Source organism: Phyllobates terribilis, unplaced genomic scaffold, assembly GCF_046119375.1.
Source record: "Phyllobates terribilis strain yellow unplaced genomic scaffold, ASM4611937v1 Scaffold_1__5_contigs__length_1240528914, whole genome shotgun sequence".
Lineage (NCBI taxonomy): Eukaryota > Metazoa > Chordata > Amphibia > Anura > Dendrobatidae > Phyllobates > Phyllobates terribilis.
Genome location: NW_027362761.1, coordinates 250,272,834 through 250,294,054, shown reverse-complemented (window position 1 = coordinate 250,294,054; position 21,221 = coordinate 250,272,834).

The following is a 21,221-nucleotide window of genomic DNA, read 5'->3' as shown; positions in this document are numbered from 1 at the left end:
CCACGCACATTCTCATGGTGCCGTCTTTCTTTTTTACCAGAACCAGGGGGGCTGCCCAGGGGCTACAGCTATCTCTAATGACCCCAGCTTCTTTCATTTCCCGCAGCATACCCTTGGCGTTCTGATAATGTGCAGGGGGTACAGGCCTGTGTCTCTCTTTTATTGGTGGGTGGCTCCCCGTGGGGATATGGTGTTCTATCCCTTTTACTCTGCCGAAGTCTAGCGGGTGCTTACTAAAAATTCTCTCGTACTCCTGGACCACCTGGTAGAATCCTTGTTTTTGGTGCAGGGGAGTGGAGTCAGCACCCACATGGAGTTTCTGGCACCAGTCCTCCTTTTGTTTCTGGGAGCCATTACCCTCTGCCTGTGGAGATGGAGGCAAGGGTTCCACGGCCCTGATAGCTTTGTGTTCGACAACAAACAGTTTGGCGAGTGTAGCGTACCTGGGTAAGTGTACCTCCCTCTCCCTAATGTTGAGAATGCGAACGGGCACCCTCCCATGACGGACATCAACCACCCCCCGGGCTGTCAAAATGGTGGGCCTGCTGTCTGAGTACACGGGTTCTACCATGGCTTGGTAGTCTCTACCTCTCAACCCGATTGCAGTCCGACACCAGATCATCATTTCGCTTTTGGGAGGCATGGAAATGTGGAACGGATCACTCAGTCTTACGCTACCGATCTCACCACCAGACAGTTCTACCTGCTGCCGTCTCATCAGGGCTTTTATCTCCTTGTTGAGGACTCTCTGTTGGCTGGAAATAGCATTCACCGCCTCCTGTTGTAGAATTACAATTACCTCTGAAAGACAATTTTCAATCACGTTAGTACCCACAGTTATTTTAGGGTGACTCTCACGACGGTCAATGTCCACAATAATTACTCCCTGTGCCGGTAGTTCAACTTTACCAATTTTAATGGTCATCTCCTTGAACCCCATCTGCGACACGGGTAAGCCATTACTGGCGATGATGCTCAAGTTACTGTCTGGATACCGTGTGATATCAGCATCAGTCCAATACTGCTTAAAAAGTACATAAGGGATAGTGGTTACTTGTGACCCAGTATCCAGCAAGGCGCTCATGGGGATACAGTCCAGCACCACGGGTAAAACCGGGCGCCCCCCAACGTACTTATTACGCCAATTGTAAGGGCCTGGTGATCTTATGCCTGGGGGTTGGCCCTCTGCCCCAGGTTGGACCCGTTTAAATTACAGTACCTGGAAATGTGTCCGGGCTGGTTGCATCGATGGCAAATGGGCTGTCCATCCTCTGCGTAGCGGTCTGTGGGCCTCCCTCGGAACGACGGGATCCTCCTCTGCCGACACCACAGAACATCCTCCGGACTTGAAGCCAGCACGATGGGTCTTGACGGGTCCACTTGTAACGCCTGGACGGTCCTGGTCAACGCCGCGACGCTCCTGGTCAGCTCCTGGACTTTGTGGTGCAGATCTTTCGACTGGGCTTGGTTTAGGGCCTGTGCATCAGCCCCCACGGAGTCCATAGAGGAGGGCGCCGCCTCCTGGTGGTAAGTGAGAGCAGGGCGCCGGGGGTTTATAGCGCCACTTGTTGCGGGTTCACGGAGCACCCTTATGGCCCTGTCCTTGAATTGGGCAAAGGTCAGATCAGGGTTCTGAAAGAACATGAGGCACAGCTGGGTCCTGTGGGCGCTAGACAGCAGACCTTCTATGAACTGTTCTGTTAGGAGCTTATCCGTATCCTGCACGCTGCCAGGGTCAGCTTGTTGGATGGCCCTCAGGGCTTCCTGCAAATTTAGGGAATAGTCTCTGATGCTGTCCTGTGCCCGCTGCTTACATCCATAGAACCTCATTTTAATTTCAGCGGAGGTACGTGTGTCAAAGGTACCCCGCAGTCGGGCCAGAATATCCTTCACGGTCCTTTTCTCCTCAGTGGGCCATGATTTTACCTCCCTTTGGGCTGCACCAGTTAACTGCCCTGTTAGTATGCTGACCTTCTGTTCCTCTGTCAGGGGGTAGACTTGGAACAAACTGTACAGCCTTTCCTTGAAGTCAATTATGGCATGGGGCTCCCCTGAGTACTTAGGCAGCCAGGCCGCTCCAGGGATGTAGGGCAGGGAAAATGGCATCACCGCTGCTGCAGCTGTGCTGGTGGTAGTGGGCGCCTCCGTGTCCGACATCTTCCTCCCCCCTAGTTAAGCGTGGCCTACCTTCCGATGATCCTCTTCTGTAGGCCGCGGCTCCGCTGGTGCTGCTCTGGACGAGGACCTTGCGTCGCGTCCTGGTGACGTCAGCGTCGCTCTCTCTCCCTTCCAGGACCTTGCGCAGCGTCGGTGCGTTGGGCGGAGCTTCGGTTCTCGCGCGGTTTGGACGTCCACGCCCCTCTTCTTCCCGCGCGGCGTCCTGAAGATGGCGTCCGATGGCGGGAAAACGGCTGAAGATGGCGGGAACCGATGGAAGATGGCGGGAGACGGCTTGAAATGGCGGGAAAAGGCTCCGGATGGCGGGAAACCTCTTTTCAGGCACGTGTACAGTCTCTTTCAGGCACGTAATACCCGTTTGTGGCGGGTTGGTTACAATCCTGCTGACTACGCCAAAGCTGACTCGCCCCCCTGGGCCGTGGGCAACTCGGATCTGGGCAGTAGGGAACGAGGGGGGTAGTAGTGGCAACCCGGTTCCGTGGCTCAGGGTGGTCAGACCAATGGTAGTCCGTTATGTGCTGTTGATTATGTCCGACTATGCCACCCGTGGATTTGCGGTCATTAGGAACCGCCACTGCAAGGCAGACGGCTGGGGCTGATGATGCATGCAGCTGGGATGGTGTAACTCCCCACGGGAAGAGTGCGGCCCCAGGGCAGTGTAGTGGATGGTGGGAGTGATGGTGGTGAGAGTCCCAGTGCTGATAGTGCTGGAGGAGCAAGGAGCACACAGACGACAGGTTGCAGTCCAGGGTCTTTACTAGAACAGGTAAACTGACCCACAAACAGTCCCGGCTAGGAGGGGACCTGGATGTCTGAGAGCAATGGGGAAATTGGCCCTGGTTAGGTTGAGGGTGTAGGCCCACCGTGCTCTCTGCGCTCCTTCTGGCTATCTCCTCCTTATAGGGTAACAACCCACGTTTCCGAGCTCTCCGTGCATTCTCGCCTGTATGGCCTGCGACGTGGGTTCCTTTCTGCTCCCAGCCTGGTACGGCTTTGCTGGTCCCTTCGGTTGTGGCAGAGCCTCCAGGCTTCTTAGGCCAAGGAATATACAGTCCCCTGCGGACTGGTTATCTGCTGTAGGATGTGGAATCCTCCCAGCCTCAGACACCAAAGTCTGGTAAATTAAGTCCTTTATCTGCCAAGACAGGCTCACTTCGCCTCTTGTCTCTGGCTTTGGCTCTCCTCCTGCCACACTTCCTCTTAGGTGTAATACAACTTTCTGTCCCTGCTCTGCTCTGGGACAAGTCTCAGTCCTGAGACAGGTCATCCAGTTCTCCCTAACCCTGCCCCCAGCACCAGCTTTTATAGGGGCAGCCTGCTCCCCCTACTGGCATGAGACGGGAGGTACTGCATGCTAATGTTCCCCTGACTAGAGAACCTCCCCCTTGCTCTCAGACACAGCTTTAATATACTTGTGGCATCCAGGCAAGGGTGACACACCTGCGCTCCACCAGCATGTCGCACACAACATCACCGCTTCTTTGAGAAACTCTGTGTGTGACAGGGTGCATTTCACCACAGACACAGACGAGTAGGCATGGACAGGGGCGTTACATGTCGCTCACTGGGCACTGGGTAACTATGGTGACAGCAGGACAAGGGGCTGCTGTCCAAGTCTTGCCGTCCCCACCAGTTGTGCATCAATCCTCTTTATCTCGAAGTTCCTCCACTGCTTCTGCCTCCTCAACCTCCTCTCGGTCCTCCACCTGCACCCAAAGCCTGTCTGGTCATGCCACACGCTTTCTAACTGCGCAGAAGGGATCCTGCACACCTCCTTACTATGCTGGCAGCAGGGCTCAACGTCATCAGGCGGTTTTTACTTTGAAATGTCTGGGAAATATGAGTCACACAGCTGAGGAGTAGTGGTCAGCTCTGGAGAACCAGTTTCATGAATGGTTGTCTTCACTGGACCTGAAACCAGGGAAGGCCCTGTGCGACAATGCTGAAAACCTGGGTGTGGCCCTTCGCTGGGGCAATGTCACACACGTGCCTTGTATGGCTCACGTGTTGAACCTGGTTGTCCAGCAATTTTTAGCCCACTATCCCGGACTAGATGGCCTTCTGCAGAGGGCACGGTCGCTGTGTGCTCACTACCGCCATTCTCATCCCGCAGCTCAGCGACTTACATCTCTACAGAAGTCGTTGGGCCTGCCACTTCACCGGCTAAAATACGATGTGCCTACCCGGTGGAATTAAACTCTGCACATGTTGCAGCAACTGTGGCAGCATCGACAAGCCCTGGTGCAATACGTTCTAACGTATAGCCTGGGCCAACGGGATCCAGAAGTGGGGCAAATCACGCTGGAGGAGTGGTCTCAGATCATGGACCTATGCACCCTTTTGCACAGTTTTGAAATGGCGACGAAGATGTTTAGTGCTGACGATGCCATTATCAGCATGACTATTCCGGTGATTTACATGCTGGAGCACATGTTAAGCAGAATTCGGAGTCAGGTGGTGGCACAAGAGGAGGTGGAGGAAGTAAAGGAGGAGGAGTTGTATATGGAAGGGCTTACATCTGCAAGGTTCAGATGGTCGGCAGCATCAAGGCGGCAGGCATGTGAGGGTGGGGGAGATGGATTTACCAGGGCGCATGGTAGCAGCCAAACTAGTGAGGAAGGTGCAGGAGCCCTGGAAGAAGTGGAGGACGAACTGATGGAAGACTCATCAGATGAGGGAGACCTTGATCACATTTCTGTTATGCGAGGTTGGGGGGAGAGGGCAGAGGAAGGAAGCATGATTGTTACCTCGCCACCAACACAACAGGGACTTGGTGCTCCTGGATGCGCAAGACACATGAGTGCCTTCTTGCTGCACTACCTGCAACATGACCCTCGAATTGTCAGAATTCGAAATAATCCTGACTACTGGGTTGCCACACTCTTAGATCCCCGGTACAAAAGTAAATTTGCCTAAATAATTCCTGCCATAGAAAGGGATTTACGCATGCAGGAGTATCAGCAGAGACTGTTGCAGAATCTTACATGTGTTTTTCCACAAAACACCAGTGGTGCATGTAGTGAATCTCACAGTTCTAACTTGCCAACCATGGGACTGTCGAGTGTTCAGCACTCAAACCGTAACAGAAACACAGTATCTGCTGGTAACAGCAATTTTGCGGAATCATTTCACAGCTTTTTTAGCCCATCCTTTGCAAGGCCACAGGAGACAAGAAGTCTGACACATAGTCAACGCCTAGAGACGATGGTACAGGAGTATCTCCAAGTAAACATCGAAGCCATGACTGTGTCACTGGACCCTTGCTCTTTTTGGGCTTCCAATCTGGATAAAGGGCCGGAGCTCGCCACTTACGCCTTGGAGATCTTGTCATGCCCCGCATCCAGCGTTCTCTCTGAACGTGTGTTCAGCGCTGCTGGTGGTGTGCTGACAGATAAGCGCACGCGGCTGTCCACTGAGAATGTAGACAGAGTCACGTTCATAAAGATGAACAAATCATGGACCCGCAAGGACTTTTCTACCCCTGTGTCATCCTGGGGAGAGTAAAAGCTTGAGGATTTCGTAAAATCACCTCACCAACCGTTTTAAGCTTTCAAATTACTAATAATTTTTAGCTGCATCTTGTCTGGAAAATAATTTTGGGCCTGTAGCAGTGTGCGGTACTCATTCTATTATGCCATCTATACTAAGCTCCACCAGGTTGCAAATTACTAATAATTTTTAGCTGCATCTTGTCTGGAAAATAATTTTGGGCATAGTAGCATTGTGTGGTACTCATTCTAACCAACCGTTTTAAGCAACTCTGGGGCAATTGATGCCACTTAAGTGGTGTCTGTGCCACAAATTTTTGTAAAAAATGGAGACTCTTTTTGGAGTCCCCTTGCTTTGTTTTACGTGACGTTGTCATCGTCAATTAGAGGTGGGCTGGGTCCCCCCCCCCCTTTAACCGTAAGAAAATACATACAGTATGGCTTGGGGTAACACAGATGGTTGAGTCTAAAGAGCTGTTTACTCAGAGGTCTGCTCCAAAGCTTCAGTGTCTGCTAGTCAGCGTAGTAACCCAGCTGCGAAGCAAGCTGCACCGCCTGTGTATCTAATAATGATTTTTAAATGCATCTAGCCCAGGCAGACTGTGGGGACCCCTAACCAAACCCAGACGCTCAGCCCCCTAACGCCCCCCTTTCATTGACAATACAATCATGTAACTCTTACAACTGGATGGGTGAGGATCGGTCACAGCTTTATTAACTGTTTATTCTCATTCCATTAGAAATGCATTTTATTTCTAAAATAATTCAGCTTGTTGCAGCATGCCCTGTGTCTCCAGTCTCCACAACGGCAAGTTGGCCAACAAGTGTAACTCTCCAGCATGTCCTTTCTATTTCCAGGCCACGGAGGATCCTGCTTACTCGTATGCAGGACTCTGACCCCCATCCATCACTCTTAACGCTTGTTCCACTCCGTCCTGGAGTCCTGACAGGAATATGTCCAGTCCAATATCCATTAAGTGAACACCGTCGGGCCGTATGAGGCCTGCTTTATCTCCTTCCAGTTGTCGGTGTCGTATCACTACACAGCCTCTGTCTCTTATAAATTTTGCCATCCGAATATTTATTACCTGCCTTGTCCGTTCGATGGCCGTGATGTCTCACGCACCTTGCCATACCGTTCTCGGCACAATCTCTGACCATACTATAGTTAGTTTTGTGAAAAATTCTCTGAAGCGCTCAGTGTCTAGTTTCATTATTGCCATTAGTTATGCGCTCTTGTGATAAGCTATGTCGTTTCCCCTGGCCTGTATAACTAAGATGACCGGACCTCTTGCCTCTCTCCCTACCTTGATTACCTCCATTAGTACCTGTGGCCATTGCAGGCCTCTAATACCTCTCCAGTTCAAATATGTGTTATGAAACTCCAATTTCCTCCCGACTGGGTGGACTTTCACCCTTCTTTCTGCACAATATATATACGAGTTCTTAATCATTGCAAAGCAAAAAAACAGCAAGGAAGTGGTATTTATATGTCATGTCCTGCTATGCACCTGTTCAAGGCTGAGTTAATCAGAAATTTAAACACACATACCATGTTAAAATCGTATAGCATAGAAACAATGCATATAAATGTAAATAATCAAAAAGAAAAAGAAAAGAAGAAAAAAGGAACATATATAATAATAATCTATAAATGATCACTCATAATGATACATCAAATCATGTCTGATGTTTAAACCCGCTGGTACATGTGTATTTAAAGTATAAATCCACCAACTTTCTCTATTAAGGAGCTTTCTCCTATAATCATCCACCAAATCTCCACCAATCGCCACGACCCACGGAGGGGCCACCACAGTCAGTGAATCCTTCATTATTTAGTACAGAGTCTACCAATACTTTGAGCGTATTAGCCCAGCTGCGAAGCAAGCTGCACCGCCTGTGTATCTAATGAGAATTTTTAACTGCATCTAGCCTAGGCAGACTGTGGCGACCCCCAACCAAACCCAGACGCTCTGCATCTAACACAGCCAATCATTTGATAGTATTGCTAGTAGCAGAGACACATGGGCTCTAAACCTTGCATAGCCTGTGCATTTTTTCAGATCGCTAAGGATGACCCAACTCGTGTTATCTGTAACATTTGTCACCAAAAACTAAGTAGAGGCCAAAAAATCCATAGTTTGAGCACTTCATGCATGAACCATCACATGGATATGAAGCATAAGTTGCAGTGCGAAGCTCACTGTGCTACAATGCGGCCTAGCGGGCCGGGACAACCACCATCTGCCCCACCTGTGTCATCCTGGGGAGACTAAAAGCTACTGCGTAGTCTTTTCCAAAAATTTGAGGAAATTACCATGGGAATGGTTTGGAAGAGGTATAAGAGTTTAGGTAGGACGTTCATTTTTAGTATACTTATTCTGCCGAACCAGGAAAAATCCTTCACCGTCCAAGAAGTAAGATCTTTATGGAGTTGTTCAATAAAGGGCCCAAAATTAAGATAAAATAGACGGGAGAGGTCTCTATGAATACGAATTCCTAAGTATTTGATACCCTGTGAGGGCCAGGCAAAGGGAAAGTTGGACTGGATGGAATCCTGTATGGATTTGGGGAGGGAGACATCGAGGGCCTCAGACTTCGCTGCATTGATTTTAAAATTTGACCATGTAACAAAGTGATCTAGGGATCCATCCAGGGATGGATATATGTGATTGAGTGATATATACTAGGACATCATCAGCAAATGCAGAGCACTTGTACTCGGTTCCTCCCACCTCAATCCACCTAATATTGGGGTTATCGCGAATTGATGAGAGCAGGTGTTCCATCACTAGGATGTATAAGAGAGGGGACAGAGGACATCCCTGCCTTGTCCCATTGGTGATTATGAAAGGTGATGAAAATGTTCCATTTATCTTCAGCCTAGCTGATGGATTGCGATACAGGGCCATGATTTTGGCTATAAAAGGGTCCCCTAGACCCCTACCCCAAGCTTTTTAAGAGAATAATATATGGCGTGCCAGGAGACTCTATGGAATGCTTTCTCAGCATCCAACGAGAGTCTAGTAGCAGTGTCTGCTAGTCAGCGGATTATCCCACCTGTTAAGCAAGCTACACCACCTGTAGTTTGGACACTTAATTTTTTCAAAGGAAATGCTTTGGGCCCCCGGGACAATCAGTGAAGAGCATCGGGGAGGCACCCCAAGGCACAGGGGCTGGGACTGGCGGTAGGACGCCTTGCGGTGGACCGCCAAGCTCGATCCTTATAAAATCTTTTTAACTGCAGCAGCTTTAGTGGACGCTACTGGAGCTGGAACTCTATTTTATTATAAATGTAAGAACACAAACTAGTACAAGTAACGAAAACAATTTCCAGCAATATAACCGATACATAAACAATGTATATACAAGGGACCCCACCTGCCTGACAACCACCATACAACCACAGCCTATCCAAACATACCTCAAACTTCCTCCACACTTACACCTGATTCTGCCGTAACAAAAACCAGAGATGCAGAAGCAAAATACATATAACAAAATATAAACCACATAAACCATATGAAATAACACACAACACTTAAATCATGAGTAACACATAATAACACATACACTACCCCAACTCTCACTATACCCCCAACCCGAACCGGCCTCTAAGTTCCGAAAAAGTCCTTCCGGACTTAGGGCGAACCCCGACAGTTTTGGGCCCGGGCCAGTCCAAGTTCATGCTTAACCCCCCTCAAAACCCCCACCCCACCTAACTAACCCCCAAAGTAAAAGAACAATAAGACAACAATAATAATAACAACAAGAACAATAACAAAAATACCATCCGCACCGGTTCGGTGCTTGTAAACCCTTTTCATGATACCATTCTCAAAACAAAAAGCTACGGTGAGAACTTAGCCCACCACCAGGAGGCTTGGAGCAATCCAGAACTAAGGCACCTGGAAGGAGAAACCCCTCCAGAGACGGGAGGCCCCCGATGCACCCAGCCTTTCATACTCCAAGGAGCGCATCTTCACCAGGTCACCAAGGATGTTGCTACATACCTCACCCACTGGGAGGATTTTACTGCCCGTCGACACTAAACACCGTGCATTCCATGTGAAAAACCTAACCACTAGGCTAACTAGAAAAAGAGTGCACTGGTCCCGTCCACCAAGGTCTCTGAATGCTCCATAGGCCCACTCAGCGTAGGAGAGGCCCGCCAGCCTAGGCCAGTCAATGGAAGCGCCCACCCTGTTGCATACCTCTGCATTAAAGGGACACTGAAGCAGGAAGTGCTCCATGCTCTCAAGCGTGTCAGCACAACTCTCACGAGGACAATTCCTATCCTCGGAGTTCCTGTACTTCAAGTTGTCCCTCACATACAGCTTACCCTGAAAGCAGCGCCAAGTCAAGTCCCAATACTTCGCGGGGATCCGTTTTGAATTTAAAAGACGCAACCCCACCTCCAGATCCCGACTTGGGCAGTCCCTGAGTGCCAGTGGCTTTTGAAAATGGGTCGATAAGATCCTCCCCTCGAGAAGTTTCCTCGTGAGAGTCCTCACCTCCCACACTCCCAAACCCCACCGGCGTATTACTTTCAAAACCGGGGTAACATAAGCCGGGAGATGCCCGTGCGGTGTGCGAAGATCCTTCACACGCCCTCCTGTCTCCCAATCCTGGAAGAAGGACTGCAACCATCCCCTACAGGAGAATACCCACAGAGGAGCCCTCTCTTTCCAGAGGTTTGATATATTTAGCTTAAGAAAGGTGCAAACCAAGAACACCACGGGGTTGACCATATTCAACCCCCCTAGTCTCCTCGTACGGTAAGTAACCTCCCGCTTGACTAGGTTCAGCCTGTTTCCCCATAACAGTTGGAAAAACAGGCCATAGACCCGCGTCCAGAGAGGCTCTGGCAAAATGCAAATGCTGCCTAGATACATTAACAATGGGAGCAGGAAACCTTTGCACAAGCTCACCCTTTCCCTCAGGGTCAAAGACCAACCCTTCCACTGGTCCACTCTCTGGGCGGCAGTTTTAAGTCTACTTTCCCAGTTTTTGGTTGGGTAATCACCCTGGCCAAATTCAACGCCTAGGATCTTGGCATACTCTTGGGGCTCTGGGAGGGTGTCCGGGAGATCAAACCTGGGATCTCCTCCCCCCAGCCAAAGACTCCCACACTTGCTCCGATTGACAATGGAACCAGAGGCCCTGGAGTAGCCCTCCACCTCAGACATCACTGCCCGCACCTCCTCTTTTGAGGAGACAAAAACAGAAACATCATCAGCATAGGCCACTACCTTCAGGGCGGCCTCCCGTTCGCCCGCCTGGTCCATCCTCACCCCCGCTATTGGTCCACGATCCACCCTCCTTATGAAGGGATCAATCGCGAACACATACAGCAGGGGACTGAGAGGACATCCCTGACGAACGCCGGAGCCCACCGCAAAGGCCTGTCCAATCCAACCATTCACAAGTGGGAAACTCTCCGCCCCTCTGTACAATGTCTTCAGCCAGTCCACGAACCTCCCTGGCAGACCATACCTCAGAAGAGTGGACCACAGGTACTCGTGATCAACCCGGTCAAAGGCTTTGGCCTGATCCAAGGACAGCAGATACCCCTTCCAGAGGCCAGCCCTACCCTGTTCCACAGCCTCCCGGACACCGAGAACAGCACTAAAAGTGCTACGGCCAGGAACACAGCAGTGCTGGGACTCAGAAAGGAGCCGTGGCGCAAACTTCACCAACCTATTAAAGAGTACTTTAGCCAAAACCTTCCTGTCCACATTGAGAAGCGCTATGGGCCTCCAGTTCTCAATGTGCGACGGATCCTTTCCCTTAGAAAGAAGGATCAAAGCTGACCTCCTCATTGATCTCGGAAGAGTGCCCGAGGAGAGACACTCATTAAAAACCTGAGTCAATAAGGGGACCAAAAGGTCCTTAAAGGTCTTGTAGAACTCCGACGTTAAGCCGTCCGGACCTGGTGATTTTTTGAGCTGGAGCCCGTCAATCGCCAGTCTAACTTCCTCTTCTTTGATCTCATCCACCAAGACATCGAGCGAGGGGTCTACCCCTGATTCAGGAATGGCCTCAGCCAGGAAAGCCGACGTCTCATCTCGATCCAGCTCCCTCCTCCCCAAGAGATGTGAGTAAAAGGATCTGACGACCTCCAAGATCCCTGACCTGGACCTGGTCAGGGATCCTGTACTGTCCCTCAGACCCGCCACTATCTTACTACTCACTGACATCTTGCAGTTTCTGTAGGGGTCGGGTGAGCGATACTTCTCGAAGTCCCTCTCAAAAACCAAAGATGTGTGTCTATCATACTGACATCTCTTGAGTAAGGCTTTCACCCTGGTGATGTCCTCACGGCCACCCCCAGTCGAGACAAGTTCCTCGAGTTTCCTCCTCAGGCCCCGATACAGGAGATCCCTGTTCAGGCTTCTGAGGTTAGAAAGCTGGCGGAAGAATCTCGCCACCCGATGTTTGAAGATCTCCCACCACTCTGACTTAGTGTTACCAAGGCCCAGTAGCGGTACCTGACTTTGAAAGAAATCCTCAAAGGACTGTCTTACAGCTGCTTCCTTCAGGAGTGACGAATTCAGCTTCCAAAAACCTCTTCCCATCCGAGGAGTCTCTGTAACATTCAGAGAAAACATAATCAGGCAGTGGTCGGAGAATTCAACCTCTACCACCGATAAAGGTGAAGAGACTGCCTCCTCCTTCAAATAAAACCTGTCTATTCTAGACCTAGTCTGACTACCTCTGAAATAAGTGTAACCCGCGTGGCCCGTGGTGTTCCGGATGTGGACATCCACTAGGCGAGCCTCACTAACTATGCTATTCAAGGCGACGCTGTCGTAGGCCAACCGGTCTCTGGAACCTCCTCTGTCTTGGGGCCTCGAGACATTGTTGAAGTCCCCTCCAAAGACCACCAGTCGGCTACAAAACAAAAAGGGTTTAATACTCATAAAGAGACACTTGCGGTCCCACTTAGTCTGGGGACCATAGATGTTTATGAGCCGAAGCTCTTGTCTCCTTATGAACACATCCAAGATCAAGCACCTCCCCATTTCCAACTCAATAACCCGTCGGCATACTACATCTGCGGTCTTGAAAAGGACCGCCACACCGCTATACGGCTCAGCCGCAAGAGACCAATAGGAAGGCCCGTGTACCCACTCCCTCTTAGCTTTTTTAAGGGACGTGAGATCGACCAACCTGGTCTCCTGCAAAAACAAAATGTCGGCATCAAGCTGGCCGAGAAAATGGAAGGCCGTGAACCTAGCCGCATCAGACTTTATGCTGGCAACATTAATGGTCGCCAGCGTCAACGGGGTGAGTGTCGCCATCATGAGTGATCAGGTTGGACAGCGACCTTCTTCCCACCCACCTTACCCTTTACATGTGCTCCATTTTCCTCCTCAGAGGACGATATAGCACGTTTCAGGCACACCGACACATCCATACCTGCTGTTCCACACACAACTTTAACGGGCACAACTGTTTCAGGCGCACCCTTGCCCTTGTCAGGAGGCCCTGGGTCGACCCCCCCCACCAGAGGCCCGGTTTCCCCAACCCCCGATGTTGAGGGCCTGGCGCCCCCTTTAGCCCCTACATCCTTGTCCGCAACCCCCAGCACCAGACCCCCCTCCTCCCCCCCATCTGAAGACAAGGGAGACTCGCTTAGGGCCTGGTACTGGTTGGAGAGCTCCACCGGAGGAAGGGAGGAAGAGCCTTCCTTTGGCACCTGGCCCCGGGTTGCCTTCTCCTTCGAGTTACCCTTCTTCCTCACCCTTTTCTTCTCCCTTTTCTTTTGCTGTTGCCACTCTTCATTCCCCCCCTCATCCACACCTTCGCTGGATGAGGATAAGGGAGAGGTGGCCCCATCCTCCCTGACCATCCTCCTGACCTCTTCGTCTATCTCACTGTCCGGGACCTCAGCTGCAAGCTCCCCCGAACTAGGGACCAGAGGCAGGGACATAATCCCCTGGTCCCTCTCCACCACTCTCCTCGGACGCTGCTCTTTCCCTCCCGCCTCAGGGGGAGTTCTGCTCCTCACCGGTCCCTTACTTCCTACGCCGCCGCTAGTCCCTTCACCGGCTGGTCTGGTCCTCGCCTCCTCCCTACCAGCACCTCCCGGATTCAGGCCAACATTGGCATAGGAGCGCGGACAGCGACTAAACGGGTGTCCCAAGACACCACACAGGTTACACCGAATGTCCCTACAGGTTGCGGCCAGATGACCCACCCCTCCACACATTGCGCACTTCTCCACCTTACACCCCGCGCTGAAGTGAGAGGGGCTGCCGCACCTGTGGCACAACTTCGGCTGCCCCTGGTAAAAGATCAGGATTCAGTCCCTTCCCAAGAATGTTGAAGTGGGAATGTGGGTAACCGAGTAACCCGAGACCTTCAGTTTTACCATAAAGGTCCAGGCCCCTGACCAGATGCCATGCTTGTCCAGATTCTTTTTGGGAATCTGGACCACCTCCCCATACCTGCTCAGCCAGGTCATGATGTCCATCTCAGAAAGTGACTCGTTACTGGTGAGCACGGTCACTTTCTTCACTGAGTTTTGGCGAGAGATAGCCTGGACTATAAACCCTCGCCATTCAGGGCAAATCCGAGCCAGCTCATACTGAGACCAGAAGAGCTCTAGGCCCTCCGATCTCACAAAGCTGACGTCGAAAAAGGTGGCACCATAGGGATGAATCAGGGCATAGATGTCATCAGCCCTGAAGCCCATCCCCAGGAAAAGCTCCACCACCTTGTCCCTAGAGGGGCAAGTTTCATTGCCTTCCCACCGGAGACGGACCACATTCCTACGGACGCCACCCTGCCCTGCTGTCGGCAGAGACCACGTAACGTTCTCTGCCCCTAACTCTCGGAAGGCGGACAGACCATGTCGGTCTATCCAGAACGATAAATCTACCTCCCTACCCTCCACTGTAATGGACTGCTCTCCCCTCTTCAGGGCGTCCAGGAGACGCCATTGCAAGTAACCCTGCCCAGTGTCCCCTGACAAGGACCCTCCACTACCCGCGGCAGCGGCCGCCGCAAAGGTGCGGACATGTGAACCGCCCTCTAACGAGGCCGCCAACGAACTGGGATTCCTTGGCCTCACACTTGGCCCCTCATTCACACTCACACTCTGCCTCACAGCCTCACCTACCGCCCCTGCACCACTACCATCACCACCAGCCGCACCACTCACCACTTCCATACCTGCATCCTCACCTCCATCCTCACCTCCTTCATGTACCCCATTCATCCCCACCTCATGCACCCCATCCATGCTAGCCAGAACAGGTGGGGTACTAACCGCTTTACCCAAGGTCCTGGCATCACTGGGGGGGGGTTTCAGGACACTCACCACATCCGCAGCATTGTCCTTACTCCCCTTCTCCCCCTCTGCCACCTTGGACCCTCTAATATTCATGCGCTGGGTATCACAGGGGCCGGGATTTTGGGCGCCGGGTTTTACCAACCTCACAGGTGCAGACACCCCAGCCGGTTTACCCCCGGCAGCCTTGTCCCCAGCATGCGGCCCCTCAACCCTCTGGCCAGATATGGAAGCAGTGTCTCTCTCCTCCCCCACCATCCTCCGGACCTCAGCCAAGATCTCTGAAAAAGCTGCTCCGGCTCCACCGCCACAACCCCCACCTTCCTCTGCCCGAGACCCAGAGGCCATGGGAGACAGAGACGGGAACTCCACCACACTGAATATGTCTGGCGCCACTGCCAGCGATGACCCTTTGCCATCCCTACTGTCCTCCGTAGGGATCGCCACACCATCACCACTCGCCTTACATTTGCCTTTACTCTCCCCACCGGACCTGCACCGAGGACCAACTTCATGATTCGGGCGCCCTTGACCGGTGGGGGTTACACAGGAGACAGCAGCAGCATCAGTATCATCATTAAACACGTAACGCATACTCACCGTCTCCTGTGCCTTCTTCTTGCGCCCCTTCTTCTTTCCAGGTCCCGGATCTTCGTCCCCGAAACAAAAATGCTGGAGGTTCACCGGGGACTCCAGCAACCGGATGGCCGCCATGAGCCCCCCGGACCCCGAAGACGCCTCCATGTCCTCCTCCTCTGATGTGCTGGAGGCAGGCAGCGCCACCTGCTCAGGACGCAGACCGGAAGATTTAGGAGGCTCCCCAGTAACGCCGGCAGGCTGCTCGACCGGGGTTACTGCCACCTCCTGGGACACTGTTCCTGGATCCGTCTCTGTCTTCCCTGCTGTTTTCCCTGCTGCCTCCCTCCCAGCCGCAGGTTTCTTCTGGGTAACTCCAGGTGCTGTGGTGGGCAGGACGAGGGGTGGGGCACTGGCGCAAGGCTTGCTGAGCCTTCTGGTACTATAAGCATTGCTTGCTGCTTTTTCTTTCATGTCCCTCCTGCCTCCCTCCTTCCCTCCGCCCACAGACTGTACAGAGGCAGTGCAGAGAGCTGCGGTGGGCAGGACTAGAGGCGGACCAGCAGACCGGGAACTGCTGGGCTCTGCAGTTCCACTCGCGGCTCTCATGGTAGCTGCGCCGAGCGCTGAGGTGGGCGGGGCTTGGGGCGGGTTGGCAGACTGGGGGCCGCTGGGCTCGGTAGTTCCATGTGTGCCTCTCATGGTGGCCGCGCTGAGTGCCGAGGTGGGCGGGGCTAGGGGCGGACTGGTAGACCGGGTGCCGCTGGGCTCTGCAGTTCCACGTGTCTCTCTCATGGTGGCCACGCCGAATGTCGAGGTGGGCGGGGCTTGGGGCGGGTTGGCAGACTGGGGCCCGCTGGGCTCGGTAGTTCCACGTGTGCCTCTCATGGTGGCCGCGCTGAGCGCCGAGGTGGGCGGGGCTAGGGGCGGGCTGGCAGACCGGGTGCCGCTGGGCTCTGCAGTTCCACGTGTGTCTCGCATGGTGGCCACGCCGATTGCCAAGGTGGGCGGGGCTAGGGGCGGGCCGGCAGACCGGGTGCCGCTGGGCTCTGCAGTTCTACGTGTGTCTCTCATGGTGGCCACGCCGAGCGCTGAGGTGGGTGGGGCAAGGGGCGGAGCCCCGGACCGCGATCCCCCGGCCTTTGTGCCCGCACCCACACTATCCTCTGCTCGCACTAACAGCGCGCCACTTCCTCCACCCCCCACCTTCTCCTCCTCCACGGCTGGGGTAACCCCCGGGGCAGCACCCAGAGCTGTGGTGGGTGGGACAGGGGGCGTGGCTCCAGACAAACGTTCCTTTCCAGGCTCCTGGCTGCCATGCGTAGTCCTGGGAGTGCCTTCACTGGCCGGCAGGCCCCCTTCACACGCCCCCCTTCCTTGCTGCGTGGTTAACCCCTCCTGGCCCGAGAACCGCCGATCATTAGAGAATTTCTCCAGAAAGGGACCCGCAGCCCTCTCTATTTCTGCCTGCCTCTGCTCCACCTCGGCGATCCTATCCTTGACCCTCTGGATTTGCGTGGCGATCGCCGGGCGCTTCCTCTGGGCTGCTGCATTATATAGCACCTTGGCCTGCCGCAAGTCCAGCAGGAGTTTCGCCAGTGCCACCTTCCCCTTTTCGCGGCACCGCAACATCTCCACCACCCGCTGGGAGAAAGCCTCCGCTGACTCGTCCGGGCCCCTCTCGGCCCATGGGGCACTCCCCTTGCTTCCCTTGGGCTTGCCAGTCACCTTGTTAGCCGATGCCGGCATGCTCACCGTAGCCGTTTCACGCTGGGACAGCCTCCCAGACCTCCTCACAGAGTCCTCCGATGGATCCATATTCAGTCCTCCGACCCCACCCGGCCCAGACCGGGAGGGCCGGAGCCCGGGGATACCCCCCGACACCCCTGCCTCGGTCCTGGGAAAACGAAGAGGCAAGGGTCGGGCTTAGAAAAAAGTCCTAGTTGGAGCTTCCCAGGAGCTCCTCCACACAGCTCTCACTCAGCTAGGAACACAGGCCACACCTCCTCCACTTCCTGCTACCGTGGCTGCTGGCATGAGACTTGCCCTCCAATAGATCCTTGTAAAAGGATTTAAAGTGTACTCATTCAAATTACAGAGACAATTTAAATTAAAAAGCTTAGACCTGCCTCCACCGCAGGGGGGCTCGCTCGACCCACCAGCGGACAGGCACCAGTATTGGGAGAGGGGGGCTGGCCGTCAGGGTCCACCGCAGCTCTGGCACAAACCCGGCGACACGGAGGTCGCACGGGCAGGAACGGACTGGCCGTGTCAGCTTCGCACTTTTTTGGTTTTAGAAGGGCATGACATGCCTATATCTGTGTCTCCCCCTCCTTTTACTCCTCCACCTCTTTTCTTTTCGCATAACTATATGTACTTGTCACTTTTCCATATGTTAGTTGTGTCTTCTGAGCAGTTTGTCAGGTTTTGGACACCTTTGAAGGTGTTTTCTATGTGTTTCTACACTGCTCAAAAAAATAAAGGGAACACTCAAATAACACATCCTAGATCAGAATTAATGAAATATTCTCATTGAATACTTTGTTATGTACAAAGTTGAATGTGCTGACAACAAAATCACACAAAAATGATCATTGGAAATCAAATTTATTAACCAATGGAGGCCTGGATTTGGAGTCACCCCCAAAATTAAAGTGGAAAAACACACTACAGGCTGATCCAACTTTGATGTAATGTCCTTAAAACAAGTCAAAATGAGGCTCAGTATTGTGTGTGGCCTCCACGTGCCTGTGTGACCTCCCTACAATGCCTGGGCATGCTCCTGATGAGGTTGCGGATGGTCTCCTGTGGGATCTCCTCCCAGACCTGGACTAAAGCATCCGCCAACTCCTGGACAGTCTATGGTGCAATGTGACGTTGGTTCATGGAGCGAGATATGATGTCCCAGATGTGCTCGATCGGATTCAGGTCTGGGGAATGGGTGGGCCAGTCCATAGCTTCAATGCCTTCATCTTGCAGGAACTGCTGACACACTCCAGCCACATGAGGTCTGGCATTGTCCTGCATTAGGAGGAACCCAGGGCCAACTGCACCAGCATATGGTCTCACAAGGGGTCTGCAGATCTCATCTTGGTACCTAATGGCAGTCAGGCTACCTCCGGCGAGCACATGGAGGGCTGTGCGGCCCTCCAAAGAAATGCCACCCCACACCATAACTGACCAACTGCCAAACCGGTCATGCTGAAGCATGTTGCATGTTGTCTGTGGTCCCCACCTGCAGAACCACTCCTTTATTGAGGGTGTCTTGATAATTGCCAATAATTTCCATCTATTGTCTATTCCATTTGCACAACAGCATGTGCAATTGATTGTCAATCAATGTTGCTTCCTAAGTGGACAATTTGATTTCACAGAAGTTTAATTTACTTGGAGTTATATTCTGTTGTTTAAGTGTTCCCTTTATTTTTTTGAGTAGTGTATGTGTTTTTGTTTGCCTGCCATTGGCTTTAACTGTGTTCGAAGGTGTTCGACGAACAGTTCGACGAACAGTTCGGCGAACATTCGGGTGTTCGACGAACCGAACCGAACTCGAACACTACGGGGGTGGCTCAACTCTACACACGACCTCTTAGGACCAGAATTGCAGAACATATGTATGATGCTGCAAATGTTACAACAAGAGCTCTATCAGGAGCATCTTACCATTTTCTGTCTGTCCATGGAGGTTGTTTGGACTTTTTTCGTGTTCATGCATTGGAGGAGGTTCTCACCAGTGATCGAGGCGGGGATAGAGATAAAGTATTGCATTTTAGAGAAGCACAATAAATTTTTAAGTTTAATTGCAGAGTTCCTTCTGGTTGAATAAGAAAACGGATATCACGTATTATTATTGAATTAATGCTTTTTGCACCTATGACATTTGTTTGGCTTATTAGCATAATTGTCTCATCTACATGATTAATTGCTCACCTTATTCCCTTTCCTCTCCTTTTTTTTTATTTAACCCTGATTTTGTACTCATCACAAGACATGGTTATTTTTGTTCGAAACGCGTAATCCTCTGGATCTACAATTTTAACAATATTATTTTAAAGGAATTCTAATAAACATGAAGTTTTAACACACATTCAGATTCTCATTTGGATGTCTGTTGCTGGATTCCTGTTTTTTGTTGATTACCACAGCCGCTTTATCCGAGCACCATCCTGGAGTCCACACCCAAAGCCATTGGAAGCCATAGGAATTCATCTAATGGTGAGCTGAAAAAATACTTTTTTCTTTACAAATCTATTCACAGTATGATGATCATGCTTAAGTATTCTTGAAATATGTAATGTTTTTATACCTTGTCCAAGGTATTGAACTATTTGACACTTTTCAGCAGCAGAGAGATCCTTTTCCTTTCAACATATTGCTTGAAACCTGTGGCCTGCTGAATAACGTGGAACGTCCTTCTTAAATAGTTTTTCTTTAATTGGGTTGACGCAAATTAATTATCACAGGTGTTCGATATTGATTTAAGTGATCCAAAGATCCCTGAGACACAATACCATCCATGAGTTTATTTGCAAAAAAAAAAATTACATTTTTATGACACTTAAGTTCAATCTGCATAATAATTTGGAACGCGTTGTACAGTGCACATTTATGTGCATATTCACATAAGGCACACATATATAAAATAAATTCATGCTTATTATTACAATATGTTATAATGTATTATATTTTAATGCATTACTGGCACATTTTTACGTTATGCATGCATATACATACTACACACTTTCACATAAACATATGTAAAATACACAGATAAACATTTAATTGTTTTTTTTTTTTTACATGTGTTATGATACACATGTTCAGATGGCCACACATTTTTTTTTATTATGTGATCTTATTTATAGGAGGTCTTGATTTTTACGAGACAATCGGTAGTTTTTTGTATGTGTCATTTTGCCAAACATGTATGTTACATTAGTATAATTTTTTTTTATAGGTTTAGAAGGAGAAAAAGAAATTCAAGCAATTGTTTTTTGAAACAATTTATCTATCACCGTAAATAATCTGTACACTGTATTGTACGAGTTGGTCCAGTTACAAGAACAGCTAAATATGTAGTTATTTGCTGATTTATGATGGTTACTTTTTAAAAGTATATCAAAGGGATTTTCTCGGCTCTACACAAATTTCTAGATTCCCAGTATGAATAAGTGGACTTGTGATGGGAAACATGCAATTTGCATACTTGCAATCACATGCCGACTAGATTCTCATCCACCTCTCTCAATAAAACATTAAGAGAAGCAGATGAGAATCTAGTCGGCACTTGAATACAAATATGCAGATCTCCTGTAACACAGAATTCTATAATACATGGTGTAGTATTTGAAAAATAGTTTGATCAACTAAATTCAGTTCAATTCAGATAATATATTACAATTTAAGTAGCAAAACAATACAAATAATCAGTGCTTTACAGACATAATAATACTTATTACTACATATTGATTGAACAGAATTATTGCTGCCCTCAAGATACCAATTTATGCATCTACAGAGAAACAAGGATGGAAAATATTTATATATTTGTGATGGAAAATGAATGCATTACTAGTTTGAAAACAGTTATAGAAGCTATAATCCTTCCTATTTCAGCCTCTGCAACATGATAGGTAACATTTTTTCCAAAGTGATCTCAATTCTGCGGTGCAGTTTTT